A 14,649-nucleotide genomic window follows, 5' to 3' on the forward strand; every position below is an offset into this window, starting at 1 on the left:
AAACTTCCAGTTTAAAAAAGAAAAGATTCCTTATTGTTTGCCCATGTTTATCAAAGGAAAGTGCAAATCAGTCTTTCTCTGTGCCAAGCACAGTGCTAAATAATATAAAGTTTGTCATGTAAACCCCAAAATAATCTGAGATAAATGTTGTTATCCTCCCTGAGTGTCACCTGGAGGTGAAAAGACATAGGTTGCTGTGCTGAGTTAGGGATTCTGTCCAAATTGCTGAGGTCTTTCCGGCCCCTCAACCCCACTGGCTCTCCTAGCCTCTGATTGGGACCACAGGTTCATCTGTGCAGTCAGAGCTGCAGATACCCAGAGGAAGTCTGGGAAGAGACCAAGAACCAATTTTTCTTTCTCTTTTCTCTGTATTTATTTATTTTTAGTTTTGTTTTCTTTTTTAATTTTTTGGATGTGCCCTGCGGCATGTGGGATCCTAGTTCCCCGACCAGGGATGCAACCCGAACCCCCTGCAGTGGAAGCATGGAATCTTAACCACTGGACCACCAGGGAAGTCCCTCTCTGTATTTATTGTGCAAGTGCAGAGTCAGTGGAGACCTCCTGTCCTCTACCCAGGTGGGAGCCAGCCAGGGCCCAGACCCATGTCCGTGTACCTAGCCAGGCAGCCCCCAAGTAAAGCTGGGGGTGAGACTACAGCTGTCCATGGGGTATGCTCAGGGACAACTATCAAAGTCCTTCTTCTCCCACCCCACCCTCCCAACCTCAGTGGCTCAAGGGCAGGAGTTTGCAGGGTCGCCCAGGACACCCATCTTCTCTGGACTCCCTGCTTGGCCTGTACTGGTCTGAGGATCAAAAGCCGCTGATTGACTTGTTGGTCATTCTGCTCTCATCTTTAAAATGGTGGTTCAGTGAGGCTACCCTCCCATGTTAAAAATAAATATATCTGAAATCAATTGTAAATATTATTAAGCAGACATGTAACTAAAAGCTTAGGTCCTGGACTAAGATAACCTTGGTTCAAATCCTGGCTTAAAAAATTACTACATGAGGGCTTCCCTGGTGGCGCAGTGGTTGAGAGTCCGCCTGCCGACGCAGGGGACACGGGTTCGTGCCCCGGTCCGGGAAGATCCCACATGCCGCAGAGCGGCTGGGCCCGTGAGCCATGGCCGCTGAGCCTGCGCGTCCAGAGTCTGTGCTCCGCAACGAGAGAGGCCACAACAGTGAGAGGCCCGCGTATCACCAAAAAAAAAAAAAAAAAAATTACTACGTGAACTTGAGCAAGCTATTTTACTTCTCTAAATATTTCCTTTTCTGTAAATTCAAGATAATCATAGGGTTATTGAGAAGAATAATGAGATAAGGCTTTTGAGGCATTTAGCGCAGTGCCTGGTGTGCAGTAAACACAATAGATGTTTGTTGTTATTTTTGACTGACCTCCAGAGTCAGTAAAGCTACCAAGGGATCTAAGATCGACACAGTGGTTTCAAATTGTTTGAGTTCTAGCTTTTTGGGGGGAAAAAGAGGTATAAATAAAAAATTAAGGGCAAAATCATCATCATTTGCAAGTGATATGATCAAGAAATCTAAAGTCTAAACAAATCTACTGTATGAGCATTTTTGTATATAAAAATGTCCGAAAAAAGTTTTAAAGAGTATATCCATAGATTTGTGTTTTTTTTACTTTTTAAATAATTAAGGCACATAGAAAAGTTGCAAAAATAGAACAGAGTTCCAGTTTATCTTCTACCAAGTATCCCCTACTGCTAACATCTTACACTATTACCATGATGCATTTGTCAAAACTAAGTATTTGTGCGATACTATAAACTAGAGACTTCATTTGCACGTTTTACCGTCCTTTTTCTGTTCCAAGATCCAATCTGAGGCCCCCCTCCCCCAGTGTATTTGTCATGTCTCCTCGGCCTCCTGTAATCTGTAACAATTCTCCCGTCTGTCTTCCCTTGTCTTTCGTGACCTTGACACTTTTACAGAATTCCTGTCAGTTGTCCTGTAGAATACCCCTCATTTGGGGTCTGATATTTTCTCATGATTAGATCGAGGTGTGTGTTTTGCGCAAGTACGCCTGTTAGTGCTGCGTTCCTCTCAGTGCATCCTATGGGGAGGTCAACATGTTTTACTAGCGGTGATATCAACTTTGATCACTTGGTTAAGGTGATGTCTGCTATAAACTTATTTTTTTCCCTCTGTAATCAGTAAATCCTTGGTGAGAGATGCATTGATAGTATCCAAATATCAGGTTCCTCCTCAAACTTTCACCTTCTAATTTTAGCATCCATCCACAGATCCTACCCGAAACAATTATGATAGGGATGCTCGGTGATATTCGCTTTCCTTTTTTTCTTCTGTATTTACCGACCGGAATTCTTCTGTAAGGAAGAGCTGTCCCTAAATGTTTCAGACCCACTGAGTTTCAGAGCTGGAGGACACTTAGGGTCTTCTGAGATCTCAGATGCCGGCAGCTTTGGCATCACCTGAGCACCTGTTACAAATGCAGAATCTCAGGCCCCACCGGGACCTACCGGAACAGACTCTGCATTTTAACAAGATTCTTGAGTGATTCATGTGCTTCAAAGCTCATTTTAGCTCCACATTAATGGACTTGATAATTGAGGTCACACTTGGAAGGAGTGGCAGGGGCAGCCAACGCTCCGTCTCGTGACTCCCAATTCATGCTCCTCTTCTAACTTGGTTGACCCGTTCCCAAAAGAAATCCAGAGCACTCAGGCTTTGAGCTCGGAGCTGAATTTCAACATTTAACACTGTTGTATCTATCTGCCTACCTATCTATCTACCTATGTATTCATTCTTAGGCAAGCTGGTCAACCTCTCTGAACTTCAGTTTCTGTACCTGTAATTTGATGGAAATATTAAATTACATTAAGGATAAGAGTGAAGACAAGAGATAACATGTGGAAAGCACCTGGTGGAGTAAGCCGGCACCTGACAGACCCAGATGTGCATGCAGATGTGGCCCAGCTGTTGGGAGTGCTATCCATACACCCCTTCAGCTGTGTCTTCAGCCCTTCCAGGGGCTGCCTCGGTGGTAGAGAGCTGCCTCACCCAAGGTCAGGCCCTTCCAGTGGTGACCCGTATCCAAAGACAGGAATGGCAAGGCCCAGTCATTCCGGTCCCGCATTATAACTCTGACAACCACTTCAGCTCCAGAGGCACACTCGGCTAAACATCCTAAACACCCAATTCCATCTCAGAGTCCATTTCTAGGGTGCAAACTGCCATATGATACAAAATAGATTCTTAAGAATCGGGAACAACTATTATGAATACGATTGCTATGCCTCGGGGATAACCTCTGCATACTGTCCATATCACTAAATACAAATGGACCCAAATATGTATTAAACACCTATAATGCATCTGGCACCATGCTAGTTCTAGAAATGTAGAGTGCAGCAAAACAATGCTTGCTGTCAAATAGGGAAGACTGAAAACTAAACAAGACTGTGCAATTAACCAAAACACCATTTTGGCAAAATTACTGTTGCCAGTGGCTAGTCCCTTCTCAATCCAAACTCTCCTAATATTTGAATCCTGATACAGCACCATCAAGGACTACCCATCACTGGAGAACCCTGGAGTTGGGAGGTGGAAGGTCACCAACTGCTTTCTAACAACAAAAAAATATAAAATAAAGACACGACCTGATTTTAAACTAAAGAAACGGAACAGCTGTTTCCTGGACAACTCTTTGCTTACCCTTGATACAAAAAAGTCCACAGATAGGTGTCAGCAAGTTCCAGACATCCAAATCCCAAAGAATGTGAAACTGAGTTTTACAGCCCTGCTTTTAAAAGCACCTTTAAATGTTTCTCTACACCTTCATTCCAGCTGTTCTGTGATAACAAAAGGAAAAGTACATTGTGTTTCTATTGCAAAGGAATGTGCCTGAAAGCCAAGTGAAATCATGTTTCTTCAAGAAAAGGGCAAAATTGCACTCTGTCACTATTTCAACAGGCAGAAATTGTGTAAAGCTCGATTATTTACTCTGATGAAAGCTCTCTTAGCCTGAAGTGTTGTTAAAACACACCCACACCACATTACCACATGATTAGATCTTCATTACCATGAGAAAAATCAGAACAGGCACGTTAAAATGCTCACCTGGGCACTACCTATGATTCTGGAGCTCTGGCTTTGAGAGCTTACTAAAGACTTCCTTGGATGACAGACAACCTAAATAGTCTTTCACAGAAAATTTAAAAAGTACAAAATGTCCATTACCTACTCCTGTCCAGAGGCAAGTCCCTCAAGGGGTACACCATTCTACTGGCACATAAAGCAGCCTTCAAATAGTCGTTAGAAGCAACAAGGCCCCTGACCACAGAGTGCCAAATAACCCAGTTCTGTGTCCCAATTTGATCATCTCTATGACCAACTCGTGTTCTCTGCCTTGGATTTTCCCCACAGCGTGTGGACGTGGGGCTTGGCCAGTGCCCTGCTACTGAGGGCTGCTGATCTGCCCCACTTGTCTTCCTGGTTTGTAAACGACTGGAGTGGCTGTACCCAGAGGAGCTTGTCCATTACACTATTCCTATTTCTCTGCTTCAGAAGCTTCTCTCTTTAAAAACACGGCGCCAAATTCTGCTCTAGAACCACCAGGTGAATATACCCCCGGGGGTTCGGAACTGTGGCAGTGACGCTGGGGCCACTCAATAAGCCTCTCATTTCTAGGTCCATATGTAAATACACCATTCCCTGCTTTTTTTCACCTGTTTAATGCTTATTTCATTATTTATTAATTTAGCATTTTGAACATTGCCTTATAGCCAAAAATATTTTAGTGATGACATAAATACGTATCATCCAATGGTCCTCAACCAAGGGGCTATCTTGCTCTCCGGGACACATTCGGAAACGTCTGGAGAAATTTTTACTTGTTACAACTGGGAGTGAGTGGGGTTGCTACTAGTGGGCAGAGGCCAGGGATGTTGCTAAACATCCTACAAAGCGTAGGGGCAGATCCCCACAAGAAAGGATTATCTGGCCCACGATGTCAATGGAGCTGAGTTAGAGAAACCCTAAATCCAACATTATAAAAAATCGAAGGGAGGGACCTCCCTGGTGGTCCAATGGTGAAGAATCCGCCTTCCAACGCAGGGGATGAAACTTCGATCCCTGGTCGGGGAACTAAGATCCCACAGGCCACGGGGCAGCTAAGCCTGCGTGCAGCAGCTACAGAGCCCATGCGCTCTAGAGCCTGCGTGCCACAACTAGAGAGAACCCTGTGCACCACAGTGAAAGATCCCACGTGCTACAACTAAGACCTGATGCAGCCAGAGATAAAAAAATATTTTTTTTAAAAAAGTGAATGGAAAAGGAAATAAGGACAATCCAAACATTAGAAGCAGGATGGTAAAGTTCAGTCAGAGGCAAATATTTTGCTGTCAATGGGCCACCGATGTGGCTCTCAGTTTCCTATCAGCCAAACCATAGCGGAACATACCGTGTGATTGAGGAAACGGACCATAAGATAAAAAACAAATCACCAACCACCCTGGGAAAGTTTCTACTGGACCACAAGCCTGACAAGAATTCTTCCAGAGGCCAGCAGGAAGGAGATACAGAGTGATGGAGAGGACCCCATCTTCCTTCCTAAAGTCCCCAAATGATAAATCCAAGCGTGTTTCAGTGTGGCTAGTTCTCACAGCAGCCCACAGTGCAAGGATGGGACAAAAATCAACACAAGAGCAAGTCTACAAAGGACAAAAATCAGTAGACCCAAGGTCTACATCTACTTAGTTTTCTTTTGCTCTTTTCTGCCCTTGGGGTAACCTGGAGAATAAAAAGTATTGGGTAGACCATAGATCTTTCAGGAAATGTTTTATGTGCCCTGTTTCTCACAACCACACCCTGATAATGCTTGGTCAGTGGAGAGTTTGAAGTTATCTTCTGTGGCAATAAATTAGAATAGACTTGTCCATTAAGGGATTTCCAGAGGAGTCAACTGAAAGAGCTCACAAGCGGCTAATGCAACACGAGGGACACTCACAGCAAGAAGACACACAGCCATTGCATCTAGAAATTGTTCATTAAGATATAAGAAAAAAGGAGATTAGACTGAGTTCACACAGCTTAACCCATAATCCAATCAATCAATATCTCAAGATTTAAAGGCCAAGGAAAAATTACTTAAAAAGTGTAAAATAAATCCTATTGAGGATAAACTAGTAATTTATTTTGGAAAAATGTAGAATATCTACTTTATGCCATGCACCAAAAACACAGCTCATATATTTAAAGATTCAAATGTTAAAAAATAAAGCCAATGGGCTTCCCTGGTTGTGCAGTGGTTAAGAATCCGCCTGCCAATGCAGGGGACACGGTTCAAGCCCTGGTCCAGGAAGATCCCACATGCCACGGAGCAACTAAGCCCGTGTGCCACAACTACTGAGCCTGCGAGCCACAACTACTGAGCCTGTGTGCCACAACTACTGAAGCCCGTGTGCCTAGAGCCCGCGCTCCACAACAAGAGAAGCCACCGCAATGAGAAGCCCACACACCGCAACAAAAAGTAGCCCCTGCTCGCAGCAAACAGAGAAAGCCTGCGCGCAGCAACGAAAACCCAACGCAGCCAAAAATTTAAAAAAATAAAAGAAATAAAAAAAAATATTGCTATTACTTCTCTTTAAAAAAAATAAATAAAAAAAATAAAGCCAAGAAATAACTAAAAGGACATATGTGCATATTATTTATGTCTAAATTCATGTCATCCATCCATCTATTCTTAGAAAGAAGGCATTTCAAGTTTGTTCTTCTTGCAAAGCAAGAAAGTAGTAAGTAAAATATTGATAATTTTATTAAATAAGACTTAATTGCCATAAAATGCATCAAAAATGCCATAAAACCCAGGACCCAGATTTTAATGTCTAACTTCATTCTCCGATAAAAGAAACCACCTCCTTGGAGAAACGGCTGATTCTAGGACTGAAACAGGAAAGACTCAAGATGAGCCTGGGTGCCTTTTCTTGTTTTTTCTCTGGCCGCGCCACGTGGCACGTGGGATCTTCGTTCCCCGGCCAGGGATCGAACCCATACCCCCTGCCTTGGAAGCATGGAGTCTCGACCACTGGACCACCAGGGAAGCCCCCTGAGTGTCTTTTATAGTGCCAGAAAGTAAGGAAATGATCAAAAAAACACAAAAAAATGCACACAATGGTGAACATGTCAAAAGGACATGGGAGTCAACTGAAAGAGCTCCCAATGGCCAAATCTAGGACAATTGGAGCAACAAAATAAATAATGCACCACTAGCTTATAACTTGAAACATGAAATAAATACACGAGTCCATACTGACATAAATGACTGAATCAACTAATAAGTGGAGGAGAAGGGACAAATCTGTGGAGAAGAATTCTAAATAATTTATGTAGGTACTCTGCCCACAAGGAGGTGAAAGCATAGTCCTGACTCCTTGTGTGTGAGCTGTACATAGTGACTTCTTTCCAAAAAGCACTGTGTGGAAAGGGGAAGAAAGAGGAACTTTACAGTGGAAAAACCTGACAAGCACCATCTCAGGCAGTTGATCAAGGTCAACATCAACAGTGACAAACTAGTCACACTGACAGCATGTACCTTTGATATGATGTGATGAAAACGGCACTTTACCTCCGTGGTCTTCCAACTCAAAACACATAACCCCAGGCTAATCGTGATGAGAAAGTTCAGACAGAGGGACATCCCTGACCAGTACTCCTCGAAACTGTCAAGGTCATCAAAAACAAGGAAAGTGAGATACTGTCACAAGAAGAGGAGCCTAAGAAGGCATGAGGACCGAACGCAATGTTGTATCCTGGGCTTGATGAATGGAGGTGTGGGGGTGAAACCGAGCAGGACCCTGTGGGGTTCCTGGGCATGGAAGCCTTTCTGTGTCCCCCGCTTCTTGTTTGTAGGGAATAGACTCCAGCCTCCATGACCTTCCCTGAGTTCCAAAGGGCATATTTGAACAGTTGCTAATCAGGGAAGGGAGGGGCAGCCAAGAAACAATAGTGCAGCCTTGGGGCAGGGTCCTGGTTCTGCCTCAAGGGATACACATAACAATATCTCTGAGCTCTTTACACAACTAAAACCCCCAACAAATGGAAGATGTTAGCATTCTTCATTCCAGAGAAGACCACCTGAAGCCAGAATAAAGGAACCAGAGAAGCTCATCAGGAGACCTCCTGAGACCAGATTAAAGCAGTGCAGGCCCTGCACACGCCCTAATCTTATTAGCAACCCCAGCCTTGAACCATTGCTATAAAACTCCTCACCAAATCCTCCCAGGTTGGAACACACAGTTTTGAGAGGCACGAGCCCGTTGTGTCTCCCTATGCCTGGCAAAGCAATAAAGCTATTCTTTTCTACTTCACCCAGAACTCTGTCTCCAAGATTCGATTTGGCACCAGTGCCCAGAGGCTGAGTTTTCAGCATAAGGGGCTTCCTTTTAACAAATAGGATTAGCCACACTATGCATATGTAGCCCCAGGACCATGCCTTCTCAGGGTTAATGAGGATAGATAAACCAACCCTCAGAATGTCCTGGGAAACTGCCAATAGCAGAAGGTCTCCACATGTCCCTTACGGGCTCCTCTATCTACTTTGTAGATTAACCAGGCGAGTAAGGCAAAGTTACTGACACCTAATCAGAAAGGAAAGTGAGGTCTACAATATTGAAATGAATGAGTTGTCCTTTGATGAGAAAGCTGAGAAATCTTTTTAGAATTCAGAAGCATCTCCCCTGAGTTATAAAGTGACAAAAAAATTAAACTGTCGACCAGATCTGGGCCAGCCCAGGACCAGCCATTGCTCTCAGCCAAACACTGCATCTCCCAAACTCATGTACGTTCTGTGTGTTCTTTTTTCTTTATTAAGTTACAGAAAATTTTTAGAAAGATTTAAACTTGCTAAGAAACAGTGGCACCCTTTCCAAATTCTGATTCACATGTTCTATCACTAAGTGGTTCACTGTGTTTTGGGGTGTGTGTTGAGGGGGTGAGTGAGGATATGTGTGTTTGAGCTCATTAACAGTTCTTTTCAAACTAGGAACTGGAAGAGAAACCTCAAGGTACAGTAGATAAAATCTTAACTTATTAGGATATAAAAGGGGAAAGCCCTGACTTAAGCTTCGGGGCTCTTCAGAGAGCACCAAGTCTCCCACTGAATCTGACACTTTCTTTCTCCTCAGCCTGTGTCCAAGGAGCTTCAGGACACCTGTGTGTAAATTAAGATGAGCGAAGAATGAGCACTTGTTAATGATAGTGAACAATTACTGATACTTATGAAAGGGTACTTATTAAAGGGCCAGTCACAATGTTAATCACATTACGTGTATTTCCTCATTTAAGCCAATAACGACCCTAGGAAATGAGTGCAAGAATCATTCCAATTTTACAGAGGAAGAAACTGAAGCTTTAAACTTGCCCAAGGCCCATGGCTAAAAATGGCTGGAGAGTTCACACTCTTGACCTCCACGTTCGTCCACTCCGACAGCTGCTTCACAGATCTGCACGTTGTAACAGTGCTGAGAGGTCTATGACCCGATGAAGAGAGTCTGAGGTAACCAGGGAGGAGTGAGGGACCCACAATGGGGTGGAAAGTCCAAAACCAGGTCACTCATCCAAAGATTATCAGAAGTGGACACTGCCAAAGGGAAAGATAGAGTGGGTAGTGATGTCCCAGGTGCTGAGATGTCAGCATCATCCAAGGTGATGGAGGGAGAAGCTGAGGCATCAGGGAGGTGACAGAGGAACCACATATTTCCTTGGGGGCGAGTCCTGTACTTCCCGCTGACTGCACTGAAGGGGCTAAGGTAGAGGAGCCAGACCACTCCTCACAGCTCCCCACCCCGAAACAGCAGGGAGGGAGAGGACTCCCCAGTGGGTGCAGGGGGAGGCCCTACTGCGCTCCCATGGGCTGCTCTTCCTCCCAGCCCAGCAGGTGACGGAGCCAGCTGAGGGCAGGATGGTTGTGGATAGAGCAGCAGGCGGGCTACCAGCTCCATGAAGACCGACACCCTGGGCAAGCAGAAATAGCAGCTGGTCCTAGCAAAGGGTCCTCTTCCCTTCTTTGTGATCAGCACTGGGAACAGGTGGGACTTGGTGAATCCACGTGGGGTGGCATCGGTGTTTGTGCCTGTGTTTGGCTCGATAACAAGGGCACCTAGGAGCTCTGTCTCAGAGCTTCCCTCCTTACAGGATGCCTCTCCCCTCCACCCTGGCAGAAGACCCCTCCTGGGGGTAGCAGATCAGATAAGAATTGTGGAGATACAAAAAGGAGAAGAGAGCTTTCAGGGGATGTCAGAGCCAATGTTGGTGACAACACTGAGACAAGACACCGTGTGGGGCTTCCCGATGAGGGTAGGGGCTCAGGGTTTACAAGAAAGAAAGACCAGGGCCCAGGGACATCATGGGCAATGAAACATAGCTCCACCTCCGGGCACATACAATGGATGTATGGCCCATGGGCCACTCAGCAGCTGCCTCCACCTCCACATCCATGAAGGCAGGTTAGGTTCCAGCAGGCAGTGGGGCAGGTCAGACCAGAGCTTGGCTAAACACTGCATTACATCCTGAATCTACCCTGATCTCAACCCTGAGACTTGCACCCATTGCTCAAAGTGCTAGGGATGTGGTACTTGGTCTCTCCAGTTGGGAATGATGTGTAATGAGGGGTTTGAGCAAGTCCTCTGCAGTTCTCGGTGGGAAGGGTGTGGTCACTCCACATGCCAGGCTTTTGTGGAGAAAAGCAAAACCCACTCCTACCTCAGGGCATGCAAAGCCATTCTGCCAGGCAGTGAGTTGGGGCTGAGGCACTGTAAGGGAGAAAATACAGGTCCAAGTGGGTGGACAGAATAAAAGGTTGGTGGGTGGGGGAGGGGAGGGCTGGGAAAAAAACAGAAGCTTCAGGTGCCCTGACCCATTAACTTTGTAAGAAATAATTAAAGTTAATTAATTAAATTTAAATTTGGGGGCAATGATAGAGGTAACTCATTCTGCTCTAGGTGTGACTATGAGGTAGAACCTGGAGCAGTCTGCCCCCAACTACAGCTAAAGGACCCTGGTCAAGTCTTTCTTTTCCCTTAAGGTATGTACTTTTATTGAAAAGTCTCAGCCAACTCCCTGGGAGACCAAAAATCTTCATACACTGAAAGTTGGATGACAAAATAGGGGTCATGACAACTGACCATTCAAACTGAAACAAAATAAAAAGAGCAAGTGTCCAGGCAGAAGATTCAAAAATTTGGATTACATAATTTACACAAAAGCAATGCTATCACCCTCCCCTGAGTGAACTTGGGTGAGGTCTGGGCCTTTCTCCTTAGGGAGACATGAGGAGGTGTTTGAGAAGGTATGGAACTTCCTCTAACAATGCATCTCATGATATTCGGAATGACTCTTTAAAAAAGGCCAGTCAAAACACTCAGCCACATTGCAGATCTTTGGGGGATGCAACTTCAACTGACTGCTATCACCTTCACCATTCAACTAATAAATGCTGGAGAGGGTGTGGAGAAAAGGGAACCCTCCTACACTGTTGGTGGGAATGTAAATTGTTGCAACCACTGTGGAAAACAGTATGGAGGTTCCTTAAAAACTAAAAGTAGAGCTACCATATGATCCAGCAATCCCACTCCTGGGTATATATCCAGAAAAGATAAAAACTCCAATTTGAAAAGATACATGCACCCTAATGTTCATAGAAGCACTATTTACAACGGCCAAGACATGAAAACAAACCAAGTGCCCATCAACAGAGGATTGGCTTAAGAACATGTAGTATATATATATATATATATATATATATATATATACACAGTGGAATATTACTCAGCCATAAAATGGAAAGAAATATTGCCATTTACAGCAACATGAATGGACCTAGAGGAAATCACACTAAGCCAGGCAGAGAAAGATAAATATTACATCATTCAGGTGTGGAATTTAAAAAATAATAAAAATGAATCTATGTACAAAACAGAAGCAGACTCACAGAAACTTATGATTACCAAAGGGGAAAGGGGCAGGGAGGGATAAAATAGGAACTTGGGATTAAAAGATACACACTACTATATATTGATATAATAGATAAACAACAAGGTCCTACTGTATAGCACAGGGAACTATTGAATATATTCAATACCTTGTAATGACCTATAATGTAAAATAACCCGAAAAAAATATATATATAAATATAACTAAATCACTTTGCTGTATACCTGAAACTAACACAATATTGTAAATTAACTATACTTCATAAAAGAAATTAGTTTATATATACAGAGATGAACATTTTGCATTACTATGATGAGACAATTTATCATCAGTTTTAGTCCTTTTTTATGAAGCATTTGAGACAACTGTTCATCTATAGAAGTAGGTGCAAATGCAAGGAGCTTAATTATAATAACATCCTTCACTTTCTTTAATTCTTTACAAGCTACATACAAAACAAAAAATACAGTAATCAATCAACAGAATTAATTTAAATTGCCTACCCATGGACAATCTCTTTAAGTCTTCCTTCAGCTTTAATGAAAGCCAGGAATTGGAACCACCTGAGTTGCAAAAGGCAATCACGGCAATCACTGCAGCCACTCACTTTCTCAACAAGCACCAGGATCCTGAAGTGCCCGTTTGGTTGCTCCCTAGATGCTTCTCCACCCCAAGCCAATGCACATAGTAAGATCTAGAATGGGTGAGACCGATACCTTTCCTTAACTATGTGTGAAAGAGGAAGGGTGAAAGAAGTTGGAAAAGAGAACCTACAGACCACTGGCAATTCTCAGACAGATCAATTTCAGCAAAGCAAACATATGGAAACTGAGAATCTGGAATCATTGTTCCCGTTACTCCTGGGAATGCCATCATATATGCCCAGGGAAATATTTACCCCAGGTTGAAAACAGGTGGGATAGGTGAAAGGGGTAACACCTGGTTTTGAGATAGAACAATGTTAACTGCAGATGGTTGAGAAGTACCTGAGAGACAGATGCCTAGCTGAGGTGGCAATGATATTCCGAGCATATCTGTAACTATTTCGCATTCCAGAGATTCCCAGAAATAGTTGGTGATAAAAACTGGATTTCTTGCAGTCGATGTGAAGGAATCCCAGAGTGTTTAACCATGTACATGAAATAGCATCTGATTTTCAAATGAGAGGAAAAAGCTGTTCCCCTATCATCTCATGAGTCACCCAAAAGCAACAAGGAAACAAAAAGGCAAACTCCGTCTTCAATAAAACCACAAGATATCTATAACTCTGAGCACAATATATGAAGTGTGGCCACCATATGCACTGGAGGTAAAACTGGGGTGTGAGAAGACACCAAGTCAGGATGCACGCGACTGCAAATGAGGAGAAGAAAGGCAGTGCACGCACCTTGGGATATACTGAAGAAATATGCAAAGGAAGAAAAAGATATTGAAAGGCATACCATGTTCCTGACATGATAACAATTTCAACATGATAACAATTTCAACATAACAATTTCAGCACTTTCTTAATCTATATTTTTATGTGATCCCAATGAAACTACCCATAGGATTTAAAATTAGAGAAGCTGATTCAAATTCTCCTATGGAAGAAAGAAAAGCAAGAACAAGATTCTAAAAGGGGAAAATAATGAGGAAAAAATGCTGTAGGAGATACTTAACCATATTGTGGAGCTAGAGTCGTTAAGAGTGTGGTGCCAGTACATGAGTAGCCATAGCTGAAAAACAGATTAGAAAGTCCAGAAATAGACCCCCCCCCCCAATTTTTTTAAACCATAATAAAGGTGAATTTTCAACTTGGTGGAGAAAATATGGATTATTCAATGAATGGTGTTGGGACATCTAGATGGTAAATCAGGAAGAAGGAAATACATTTGGATTAATATCTCATCTTATACAATAGGAAAATTTCCAAACTGATCAAACATTTAAATTTTACAACCAAAACTATAAAAGCACTAGGGGAAAAAATGGAAGAACATTTTTATAATCTCAAAGCTGGAAAGGTCTTTCTACAGGTGAAGAAAAACCTCGAAGTCACAAAAGAAAACACTGATAAAACTCAACTCTGTAAAAATAAACATGCACACGTGGAACAGCCACCCTATATCAAAAGATAAATGACAAACCTGGAAAAATATTTCCAACTTATATTATATTCAAAACCCTAATTCCTTTCATGTCTAAGAAACAAAAACAACGACCGAAGAAAAAGAAGCATGAACAAAGCATATCAAAAGATAGTACATAGAAAGGAAAATCAAACAATTCTAAAAATGAGAAGGTATTCAACCTTGGCCCCAATGAGCAAAAACGCTAATCAAAGGTACAACAAGCTCTGAGTTTTCACCTGTCCCGTTGGCAATGAGAAAAAGTTTGAGAACTCACCGGGGTGATCTGGCAGGTTTTGAGCTGTCTTTCGACTCCATTCCCACCCTTCTAAACTCTGTGACGCTGGAGCGGAGACTGCTCACCTCATCTCTGCTTTGCCACCTGGAGCCTGCGCAGGCACTGCCAATAGGAGATGCCAGAGGGGAAGAGGGAGGCTGAAAGAGGAAGAAGGGACTAGCTCCGCCCTCTCTGCTTCCTGTGCCGGTCCACGTTAGCCCAGCAACTGTTTCCACCTGCAGCGTCAGTGCTTCACCTTTGCAGCGGCAGAATCCAGTTTGTGTTTTTTTT

The 14,649-nt window shown here is 43.4% G+C and overlaps 1 protein-coding gene across 1 annotated transcript in view; it reads right to left on the reverse strand.

Annotated features, from left to right (window-relative positions):
• HECW1 (HECT, C2 and WW domain containing E3 ubiquitin protein ligase 1) overlaps window positions 1-14,393 on the reverse strand; it is a 447,453-nt gene extending 433,060 nt beyond the window's left edge. The window contains exon 1 of the mRNA XM_079931428.1: window positions 14,359-14,393. The gene's annotated coding sequence lies outside the window, so the exon portion shown is untranslated. The remainder of the gene's footprint in view (window positions 1-14,358) is intronic.
• Window positions 14,394-14,649: the final 256 nt, after the last annotated feature.

The sequence above is a fragment of the Stenella coeruleoalba genome (assembly GCF_951394435.1).
Source record: "Stenella coeruleoalba genome assembly, chromosome: 9".
Classification (NCBI taxonomy): Eukaryota; Metazoa; Chordata; class Mammalia; order Artiodactyla; family Delphinidae; genus Stenella; species Stenella coeruleoalba.